Source organism: Oncorhynchus keta, chromosome 28 (assembly GCF_023373465.1).
Source record: "Oncorhynchus keta strain PuntledgeMale-10-30-2019 chromosome 28, Oket_V2, whole genome shotgun sequence".
NCBI lineage: Eukaryota > Metazoa > Chordata > Actinopteri > Salmoniformes > Salmonidae > Oncorhynchus > Oncorhynchus keta.
The window spans coordinates 46,283,974-46,295,662 of record NC_068448.1 but is presented as its reverse complement, the minus strand read 5'-3'; positions in this window follow the sequence as shown (position 1 = coordinate 46,295,662).

Here is an 11,689-nt window from a genome sequence, read left to right as displayed (position 1 = left end):
AGATGTTTATTGACCCAGACCAGGGGCAGGCAAAAGACAGTTCAAGGGCTGGCAGTAATCCAGGACAGAGTCAATAAGGTACAGAACAGCAGGCACGATTACATGGAATTAAACTAGCACTTCAGTGCTAACTAGCTGTGCTTTCAGTACCAGATTCATTCTCTGATCCTTTCGTAGGGTGGACAACATGTCAGTTCATGCTGCAAGAGCTCTGATAGGTTGAAGGACATCCTCCGGAAGTTGTCATAATTACTGTGGAAGTCTGTGGAAGGGGGTGAGAACCATGAGCCTCATACATTTTGTATTGAAGTCAATGTACCCAGAGGAGGACAGAAACTACCTGTGAAATTGAACCATCTAGTGTTCAGCGAAATAACAACACAATGTCAAATACAGGTAGCCTAGTCAAACAATTAACATCCAATCACATTAACTGTTACTCTGTTGCGGGAATTCCACTAACGGTCCATATGTAGTCAAACGTAGCTGCTGCTCATGTTGGTATCTGTACTGAATGCGCAAAAGCCATGACAGGGAGACATAGTGGAGTGGTAACGAGTGTGCAAGCAGTTGCTCCCGACACCACTTAGGTAAACTGCAGCATCCACCGAGAGGCTCTTACTGCCAAGGGAATACCTGACAGCTTGAAAGACATTTTGGACACTGCAGTGAAAATGGTTAACTTTGTGAAATCAAGGCCCCTGAACTCTCGTGTATTTTCTGCACTATGCAATGATATGGGCAGCGACCATGTAACACTTTTACAATATACAGAAGTGTGCTGTTTATCAAGAGGCAAAGTATTGACACTTTTTTTAAATTGAGAGACGAGCTTAAAGTTTTCTTTACTGACCATAATCTTCACTTGTCTGACAGCTTGCATGATGACAAGTTTCTCACACGACTGGCCTATCTGGGTGATGTTTTTTCTCGCCTGAACGATCTGAATCTAGGATTACAGGTACTATATTCAATGTGCGGGAAAAGATTGAGGCTATGAGTAAGACATTGGAGCTCTTCTCTGTCTGCATTAACAAGGACAAACACAGTTCTTTCCCTTATTGTATGATATTTTTGTGTGCAAATTAACTCAAGCTTGTGGACAATGTCAAATGTGATATAGAGAAGCACCTGAGTGAGTTGAGTACACAATTACGCAGATACTTTCCCGAAACGGATGACGCAAACACCTGGATTCGTTATCCCTTTCATGCCCTGCCTCCAGTCCACTTACTGATAACTGAACAAGAGAGCCTCATCAAAATTGCAACAAGCGGTTCTGTGAAAATGTAATTTAATCAGAAGCCACTGCCAGATTTCTGGATTGGTGCTGAGCCTTTCGCCAAATGCAATTCTTGAGGTGGAGTAACTCTGCAAGATCATGGATGAACCAGGGGCTGAACCTGTTTTTAATTCTCATTTTCTTTATTGGGGCGTGTTTGCTAACAATACCACTGAAAATATAAAAAAGAAGGTCCAAGCATCTTCGATGGTGATGATCAAGCTGATTCTATACCATTTTCCAGAGGCCAGTTCATGAAAGAAGGCTTGCTCTATGACAAATTGTAACGGTTTTCTAGGTGTGAAGGAGAGTCGGACCAAACCGCAGCGTGTAGATTGCGATCCATGTTTAATAATCAACGTAAACACGAATAAACACAAACACTACAAAACAATAAACGTAACGAAAACCGAAACAGCCTATACTTGTCAACTAACACAGAGACAGGAACAAAGACACTAAGGACAATCACCCACAAAACCCAACACAAAACAGGCTACCTAAATACGGTTCCCAATCAGAGACAATGACTAACACCTGCCTCTGATTGAGAACCATATCAGGCCAAACATAGAAATAGACAAACCAGACACACAACATAGAATGCCCACCCAGCTCACGTCCTGACCAACACTAAAACAAGGAAAACACATACGAACGATGGTCAGACCGTGACACAAATCAGGTCGTTTCACTGAGCAGCCATTACGAACACAGGCTGTAAAACAGTGATCACCTAGGTCATTACAGAAAACACCAGACTGATACCTATCAGGATTATGTGTGAGGATAACATTGAGGAGAGTAGCCATTTCTGGGTGTTTGGAGTCATAACTTGTGGGATTGATAATAATCTGAGAAAGATTTAGGGAGTCCCATTGCTTTAGGTCTTGGTCAGGGGGTTTAAGCATGTCAAAATTTAGGTCACCTAGCAGGACAAATTCAGTCTTAGTGCAAGGGGCCAGGAGAGAGCTTAGGGCAGGTAGGGTATAGGCCTTTGCTGATGGAGGATGATAGCACCCTGTCAACAAAGAGCTATTTGAAAGTTTAAATAACCAACAAATCAAAGACAGACTTGGTGGAGACAACCGAAGACAGACTTTGTGGAGACAACCGAACACTGAAGGTGATCCTTGGTAAAGATAGCCTACTCCCACACCTCTGGAAGATCTGTCTTGCCGGAAAAGGTTATAACCATTAAGGGTAACATCAGTATTCAAAACACTCTTCCTTAACCTTTTCACACGTACCAACACCCGGCTGTCATCATTCTACAGTGGTCCCTGTAGTGTAAGATCAAAGCGGTGTGATTGGAACACTTATTTAGAACGCTTATTTAGAACTGCCAGTTTCGGTATGACGCAACAATCAGCATCTGAGCTGGCTCAGTTCCAGGTTGGATGGTGTCTCGCCTGCTCCTGCTCTCCCACTCTGGCGCTCGAGGGCACCAGGCTGCCCTTCATTACGCACACCTGTCACCATCATTACGCTCAGCAGCACTCATTGGACTCATGCTGTCCTGTTCCATGTCCGTTGTAATTAAATGTTCACTCACTGTACCTGCTTCTCGTCTACCAGCGTCGATCCTTACAGAATGCTGACCACTAAATGAATCTTCAGGGAGTTTTTTGGTTTGTTTTGGTTTGTGATGTCGGATGCAGATGCCGTCGCCGAGGGAACCCGGGGGTGCCTCAGCTAGCTCGTCAGGCTTCCACACCTTAGCTGGCTAGAGAGGTATTCTTGCCTCGGTGGGCTCGGCAGGCGCCCACTCCACGTCATGCTTCAGTCGGCCCATCAGGCTCCTACGCCTCAGCCGGATTGTCGGGTTTCTACGCCCCAACCGGCTTGTCCAGCGCCCATGCCTCGGCCAGCCCGTCAGGCTCGCCCAGGTGGGACACCGGGTGGCGCCCCTAGAGGGGGGGTAACTGTCACGCCTGCCTCCGCACTCCCTCTCTGGCACTCGAGGGTGCCAGGCTGCCCTTCATTACGCACACCTGTCACCCTAATTACATGCAGCAGCGCTCATTGGACTCACCTGGACTCCTTCCCTTTGTTGATTGCCCTGTCTATAACTGTCTGCTCACCCGTTTGTTCCCTGTGTCTGCATTAATGTCGTTATGTGTTCATGTCCAGACGCTCTCCTGTCCTGTTCCATGTCCATTGTTAATTAAATGTACTCCCTGTGCCTGCTTCTCGTCTACCAGTGTCAAACCTTACAGGATGATGTCTTCAGGTCTCTGCTGTTTTTTTGCTAGAGTACCCTCCGTATAGCTTGGTCTGGAGTGAAGGCCAAGCTCCAAATCTATCCTTTTGTAAAAAAAAAACATGTTAAAAAATGTGAGCTCACATACAGCTGAGTCTCTCTCTCTATCTGTTGAGGCTACTGCAGACCTTCGTCGCAAAACAGTGTGTTTTAATCAATTATTTGGTGACGTGAATATATTTAGTTCAGTTGTATCTAAAAAGGATAACTATGTAAATGTTTCACTATTTTTATTTTTATGAAATTCACTGATAAGGATTGTTCTCCCCTTCCTCATCTGAGGAGCCTCCACTGTTATGGGGAGATGGGAGGAAGAGGAAAACCAAACCGACAGCACAGTCAACGTATGCAGTCTCGCTACCTCACACAAGCATACATGTACGCACACACACACGCAGAAACACACGCTGCAGATCCGGGAAGCATTATTCACTGTGCAGGGCACTCGGAAAGCAGAAAATCGAGGAGAGGAACATAAATCTTTAATTCAACTCCAGAGTAAAGATAAAAGTTCTATACTTTCTGCAAATCCTAGAAATGTGGTTTATCTTGCCTGCAAAGTATCCCATGACAGATGCTCAGTCAGCATGTTCATCTATGGTCATTTAGGGACCACAGATAACACAATGTTGGGGGAATTATGACCAGAATCTTAGAGAGTACTGCTACCATCTGGAGGTGAGGGAAGTAAGGGTACAATTCTCTCGACTGAGCAAATAAATATGTTAGAATTTGAATGTAACTAATGGCCCTCCAAAGTACAGAACTGTAGAAAAAGTTGTATTGTATTGCTGTTTTGTATCAATAGTATCAACAACATCAATAGTATCTGGACTTCTGAACAATACTATGGTGTGTCTCAAGATTTTGGGAAGCCTGATCCGTCTAAGATAGACTGTGTTTGTGCTTGATTAAAAGACATCAATAAACAGTCCAGATAGAGTGAGGTTATGTATCTCTTGACATTTAGGAAATACGTTTTTTTTTCTGCATTCATTTCCAAGTGTCATCCTTCAGTTAAATGATCAGCAGTCCGTTCAACCTCCATTCATCATGCCTTTTGTAATGTTGTCAGTGTTAGGCCCACTGTCCCCTTCTCCTTGACATATAAATGACTGATGATGACCACTCCCGGGGTCAAACTGCCACTGTAGCCAGATTAACTATGGTCTGTTACTCAAGAGCTGGCCGATTTCCTAAGAGTAAGAAATATCAAATGATGAAAATGTTCAAATGTTCCAATATGGCCGCTCTTTAAAAGTCTCCATGTCCAGGTCAAATCGTGTTCTTCTGAAACACAGCAGTCACTTCTCTCTCCTAAAACTCTACTTGAAACTAAAGAACCAATAAAAAGGTTATTATACAACTTAGATCTCAGAGCTCTAAAATTCTAAGTGGTTGGGGTGGGGGGGTCTACTAAGCTAACACATGGAATAGTTTGAAGATGGTCATATAATGGATCATTTACTGTTTCATTTAGAATTTTAGGACCCCTTTAGGTATCAATACAAAATATATCACCTGTATTGTTTTTAGGAAGCCCCTGATTTGGGAAGTGCGCGTCGCAATATGTCTAGCTGATTGAGTCGCAGCTGTCAGTGAAAAGCGTCTAAAATATGTGTCTCAAGTATAAAGATAATGTGTCTTAAGTATAATTGAAAATGTTACATCAAGAAGAAGGGGAGGGGTGTGTGGCGAAGATATTGTGTGTCTCTCTCCAGAATGCATGCACATGTAGGAAAGTGCCTGTTTGACAAAGTCTGATTTCTGATTGCCTTAATTAATCACGTACCTACACCACTCATTTTTTCTTCAAGTCAACAAAGTCTCTTTTTCAACACCCATTGTGAATGATAGTTACTCAGTATTTGAAAAATCTTCCCAACACTCTCGGACTCGATAATCACCCAGCCGTGTGAAAGAGGAAAAAATCATGGTCCCATATATCCAGTGGAAATGTCATAAAAAACAGCTTTCTTTCCCGAGCTCACTGGCACAGGAAACTCTGAGGACCTGGAATATGCTAGTTGATACTGTCACGACTTCCGCCGAAGTCGGCTCCTCTCTTTGTTCGGGTGGCGTTCGGCGGTCAACGTCACCGGCTTTCTAGCCATGTTCCCTGCACACCTGGTTTTCATTCCCCAATCAATCCATATGTACTTATTCCTCTGTTCCCCATCATGTCTTTCTGTAAGATTGTTTGTGTTACGTGTATTTTGGAATTGTGGATATTATTACTTGTGGAATTGTGGATATCATTACTTTTTGTCTATGTTCCATGTTTGGGCACATTTTATGTTTCTTTGTGCTGACTTTTTGGACCGGAAATAAAAGTGAACCTGTTCACTACACTCTGCTCTGATGCACCTGACTTGGCCTCCAATACACACTCCTAACAGATACGATGTTGCAAAATCATGAACCCATGTATCCAGTGGAAACAGCTTTCTGTCCTGAGCTCACTGGCGCAGGAAACTCTGAGGGCCTGGAATATGCTAGTTGTCATGAAGGATGAAGGTAGGCCCCTCTTGGTTTTCATTGGCAAAGACTGAACTCAAGTCAGGGGTTATATGTCAGACTCTCCTATACCACTATTCCCAAACATTTTATACCCCAGAGGTTGTAAATAAACCCTTTTCTATCAAGGCACAAGGCGAGACCCAGATGCAGACACAGGAGGCAGATGGTTGGAGTCTTACAATGTTTATTAATCCAAAGGGGTAGGTAAGAGAATGGTCGTGGACAGGCAAAAAGGTCAAAATTGAAACTCAGGAGCTGCCTATGGTCTTTACTATTACAACCATTTAAAAAATTGTGAACGCACAAACTTGTGCACACATAGGAGGTCCAGTGAAAAAAACGTGTCCCCAGTCCAACTGATTCGTTCTGCCGATGGGTCTGGGAAGGCCGACATATGCGGATGCTTGGATTGAGACGCAGCCCATGCTAAAAAACAGAAATGTTCGTTTAAACGGACAGATTTTTATGGGGACTTTTTCATTATGTTACTTAGATTGAAGCACGGGTGCGTCAATAGATTCTTAAGGGTCATAACATTGTGCACAATATGGGAATTGGGAAAGTGGCATTCGGTTGAACAAAGTTAATGTCACTTATACTCCCTCTCCTCTAGGTCATCAGGCTGCTGATTATCCCGCACACCTGTCACCATCGTCAAGCGCACCAGCTCCTCATGACACTCACCTGGACTCCATCACCTCCTTGATTCTCTTCCCTACATCTGTCACTCCCCTTGGTTCCTTCATCAGGTGTTATGGACTCTGTTTCATGTCGGTGTGGTGTTTGTGTTTCGTGGTTATTGTTTTGTTTATTTATTAATTAAAACACTCACTCCCTGTACTTGCTCAGCACACTCTTTGGTTCATCTTTAATCTACAGTTTATTATTAACATTGTGGTAAAAAAGTGTGATATTGTTCTACGTTTATTTGCGATTTCTTCACATGTTCGACAACAGAATACACATCTAAATGCTAATACTTGTGTCTATTTACCTGGCCACTTCACGTGTAACATTATATCACAACATCCTTGAGACACAGGCTACTTCCGGCATGCATACTCTGGATATTGGATTTAAAAGGTATGGACTCTTTGGTATGACTCTTTGGCCAAAGGGGCAGTCTTTCGGGAGCTGCCTAAGTGAATGCCTCCCATCCTTAGACTGCCTCCCCTCAGCATTGCACAGCTCAGGCCACCCCGCTCTGTATTTGAAGCATGGACAAATGGCAATTCCTGTCCAGGAGGAAAATGAAGAGGATCCATTAGAGAGAGATCTTCTGTTATTCTGAGATAGGAATTTGAATTTGCTTATGAATTTGCAACTTTTTCCCATTTTGATAATAATTTGATAATGTATACCTTAAAGTTCCGTATTTTACAACTTGAATATTCAAACATTTGACAATTATCCCTCCAATTGATTTTGGCTATCTGTGAATTGAATTCCTCAAAGTACCATAAACTGCCAGCGCCTGATTCATGTGTCAAACCATGAGGTCATGATGTCACATACAGAAATGCAGTTATAGTAATATATGGCCTCATTGGCCTGAATAGCCTATAGCTGAGGTATATGCCATATTTTGCTGAACCACAAGACAATTATTGGATTTATCTAATGTGTATTTCAAGGCATTAGTGTCATGGATTCTGTGGTTTATTGACAAATTAAATGATCAAATATGCATTTAAGTCAAGTATATTACAGGCAGTTCACATATGCACAATAAAAACAACCCTCAATGCAGGGTTAAATCTTTACTGAGATGGACTCAGATGTGCCGTCTCACTATTTTGATATGAAATATTACACACTCTCACATACGCTGCTGTAATACATTTCTCAGAGGAGATATAACTTATATGGGCTCCGAGAGCTTCGCCTGTTAACCAGGCTATAAGTCTGAAAAGATTACTATTCGCCCCCCCCCCACACACACACACACACAGAGAGAGGAGAGACCAAGAAGGGACAGAGTGTGAGAGAGAGAGAGAGAGAGAGAGAGAGAGAGAGAGAGAGAGAGAGAGAGAGAGACCTGAAACAGAGGTCCGTTAAATTGAAAGTATTTTATAGCCCAGTTGTCATATAAAGTAGAGGGGGATAGATATTCCACCTCTGCGGATCTCCCAGTAACCATATAACATATTTCCAGTGTCATATTTGCAACTTCAGCTTCAGGGGAGAGACCGACTGCACAGAGAGTCTTGTACCGTGAAATGAGATAGCACGGATAAGATATTCTGTATGATAGATGTTCTTCTTCTTCTGAAACACACAGACAGACACACAACAGCTGTTTTATCAAGCGATAAATCCCTCGTTTGACCTTCTTAATAGGATCGAAGAGGAGAAAGTTGAGATGACCGTTAATAAAATACCCTCCCAGCTCGGTCCTCACCGGTTCCAAGTGCTGTGTAATGTAACACCGTGGGGATGTCCTTCAGGACAGGTGCTTGTGCGTCAGAACATCTGCTCAACAGTATCTGTCTTAGAAGAACCCTGTTACCCTATTACCCAATTATTTTCCTCATCAAACCTAGACACTAGATGTCTGCATATTGCAACAACAACTTTTACAATTGTCAAGAAGTTCATGAGATGGACAAAGACATGTATGCACGCATTAATGCATGCCCCTAAGCATGCACATGCTTGCACACGCACACGCACACACACCCACAAACACACAAATTCAGTTACACCCACATGCACACATACATTAGCATAAACACTCAAACTTGCAATAGGCTACTGGCAAGATAGTGATTGTTACAGTTCAGTGAACAAACATTGATTGTTTCACTATAGAGTCGCCTTTGTCTATTTGCTTATGTATGTATAAAAGCACAAGTCCTTTTTTCCTGCTGAATTTCAAGCTCAATAAACAGAGAAACCAATTTTCAATTCACATTAAAACAAGATCTATTGGATAGAGATATGTAACAGATGGAGGAATCTATTCTTGCTGAGAGTCCCTGATGGCTTGTACGGTTTTCATCTCTCTGACAAAGTCAATCACGGCTGAATTCGAAGGAACCCACACAGTTCAGTTGGCATTTGGTGCTGCATGGGTGCCACCACTATACACCTATGTAGGCCTAAGGAGGCTATAACGTAGGCAGAGGCCTAATGGACATTGTCTTGGAGTTAAGCCTACCTTAGTCTTCGATAAGACCATTCTCTACTTGGAAACGAAACACGTGTTGATAGATGTGTTTTAACATTCGTATTAGCAGCAAAGAGATCTGTTAATTAACTTCTCGCTCCATCGGAAACTAATTCCACACAGCGTCCATCAAGTCCTATGAAAACTGCATTGTGCATTTCAACATAGATCGCTACTGCTCTCTTGTGGCTGTATGCTCCTACTGCCGTTACGCAAAGAGACCAGTTGTGAGTTGGCTGACACAGTTGGCCTTGTATCATGGAAGACATGGGTCACAAATTCTAACAGATCACATCTCAATGACCCACACCATTGCATAGGCAATGAACAATGTCTAATTGCTGACACAAAAAAAAAAATGTTTGGGAAAAAAAGGTATGTGGATGAAGGTCATGCTTAGGCAAATCAACCATAAAGGGAAGTTAATGGCTACAGTTCAGACTTAGTTTTTTTTTCATGACAAACATTTTTAGAAAAAGGCTGTAACCACGGGTGTGCCAGTTACCCCGGTTGTCATGCCCTGATCTGTTTAACCTGTCCTTGTGCTTGTCCCCACCCCCCTCCAGGTGTCGCCGATCTTCTCCGTTATCCCCTGGGTACTTATACCTGTGTTTTCTATCTGTCTGTGCCAGTTCGTCTTGTTTGTAAAGTCAACCAGTGGTTTGTCTCAGTGCCTGCCCCCCCCCAGTCGCGCTTTTTCTCGCCCTCCTGGTTTTGACCCTTGCCTGTCCTGTCTCTGAGCCCGCATGCCTGACCACCTTGCCTGCCATCCTGCACCTTTGCCCCACCTCTGGATTACCGCCCCCTGCCTGCCTTGACATGTTGTTTGCCTGCCCATGTTGCTGTAATAAACATTGTTACTTTGACACAGTCTGCATCTGGGTCTTACCTTCAAAACCTGACACCGGTAGAAGATTATGGCAAAGGGTTTCACCCAAGTGTGTTAAAATCCATTTACTCTGTTTTATTTAGAAATGGTTTTATTTAGAGTTGTCTCATTTGAATTATTTAAATAAAATATGGGGGGGGGGGTGGTGTTGCACATGTCACCATTACTAACCTCACTATGAGGAGATTTGATGTAAAGTCCCTCCTTTTTAATTTTCTTTGTTCTTTCTTCGTAGTTCCTTTCCCGTACATTCCATTATGTACAATTACACTAAATCTTGTTTAAATCATGCAAGATTTTAAAACCCAGCAGTCTTTAAAATAACATTCATGAGCAAAAGGTTATCAAAAGAAATGTATTTATTGGAAATATAATATAACTTCTAAAATGAAATATAACATTTAATAACAGTAAGTTAGTGGAATATTTATTTTAAGGCTTTCCTACTTGTATATTAAAAAAAACAATTATAGATCTAACTTCATTGGAATATATCTACAAGTTTTCAAATCTTCAAAAAAAATGTGATCATCAAATCGTTTTCTTGAAATACCTCCAAAAGTTGTGACAACACGGAGGAAATGTTTTGTTGAGCATGAGCAGTGGCAGCCAGGGTACGTTTGGGGGAAATAATTTGGTGACATCTTGTGGTCTTTATGTGAATTACAGAGGGGGTATACTGTATCCTGATGATGAATTTATAGAATAAAATCTCTATCACTAACCAGGTTTCCATCCAACATGTTTATGCGAATAAAGTATATGTTGGATAAAACATGTCATGACAGGCATAATGGAAACATACAATGTATCGGTACACTTTACAAATGTCTACGAAACAAAATATGCTCGACAAGGTGGGTTCTATTTGTGTCAGTAAAATTAATTATGCGAGAAATTTAGGAGGAAACGCTTTCATGCGCAAATATTGATACAATAACCATCATATCGAAGTACACATGGAGTCACGCGATGACATGTTGTGTGCTAAAACAAATAAATACAAATAAAAGACATGTTGTGTGGTCCTCCCACTGCGACCTGTCAGGAAACCATGCAGTTTATCAGGCTACAGATTAAATAAATGATGATGAACTTCACAGGGTTGTGAAAGTGCAATGTGATGAGCTTGATGCTCTTTTCCAATACATATCGAGGGTCATGTTCTGGAGACATGATGATCAGATCGATGCTTGACTGCTGTTTGACAAATACACATTTTATAATTATAATAATCTCATCATGTAGACTAGCCTAATCGCACAGCCTACCCGCACTGTTGTTGCCTAGAGCGCACGTGCCAAAACCAGAGAAGGCTATTGCTATTTAACGCAACAGTTTTGGAAAATGCGATTGACATTTTATTTGGTACAATGAAAAATTAAGCGAAACAAATATTTTTGTGTGCACTATGTCATCATTTGTATCTGGTACGAGTCCGTTTGGTGACAACACTAGTGCTGGTTAAATTGCGCATATTTTCTACATGTGGATTTTCGAATATTTTCATGAAAATCTGCCGCCAATTGGATGGAAATCTAGCTACTCATGGTGGGTGGATCATGG